Source organism: Penaeus monodon, chromosome 15 (assembly GCF_015228065.2).
Source record: "Penaeus monodon isolate SGIC_2016 chromosome 15, NSTDA_Pmon_1, whole genome shotgun sequence".
Taxonomy (NCBI): domain Eukaryota; kingdom Metazoa; phylum Arthropoda; class Malacostraca; order Decapoda; family Penaeidae; genus Penaeus; species Penaeus monodon.
Genome location: NC_051400.1, coordinates 36,339,060 through 36,339,553, shown reverse-complemented (window position 1 = coordinate 36,339,553; position 494 = coordinate 36,339,060). Strand labels below are relative to the sequence as shown.

The 494-nt window shown below is 33.4% G+C and overlaps 1 protein-coding gene across 1 annotated transcript in view; it reads right to left on the bottom strand.

The window, feature by feature from the left end:
* Positions 1–494, bottom strand: part of LOC119582348 (formin-2-like) — a gene marked incomplete in the record, with an annotated part of 21,001 nt that overhangs the window by 17,145 nt on the left and 3,362 nt on the right.

Here is a 494-nt window from a genome sequence, read left to right as displayed (position 1 = left end):
AACACAAACATCAAAATGGCTGATATTAAGCTAGAAGTTTTCTTCATATCAACAGCAATTGTTTTTTTTTTCTTTTTGTAAACTTTAATATCTTAGCACTTTTTTTCTTTTACCTACATACTCTGTTAACTTTAGTGTTCAAATGATTTCTTCGTCCTAAGCTGAATTATTAATAACACATTACTCGCAATCAAATCAACCAGTTAGTAACAAAAACAGTGAAGACCAAAGAACTGAAAAGTGATGATTACGATTTATTCTTCTGATCAGTCAATAAAAAAAAAAAATGATTTTTAGCCTTGGTCTACACAATTTTGAAAATTCTGTGAAAAAAGAATGGAAATCCACATGCTAGATAGATACACGTTCCAAAAAACTGTGAGGGAAAAAGTTTGAAAACTACACTGGCTGTGGGAGAGGCCAGAGGAGAGAGGAAGAGCAATCAAAGATGGGGGGGGGGGTGTTACTCATCACAGCAGATTAAAGAGTTTGCT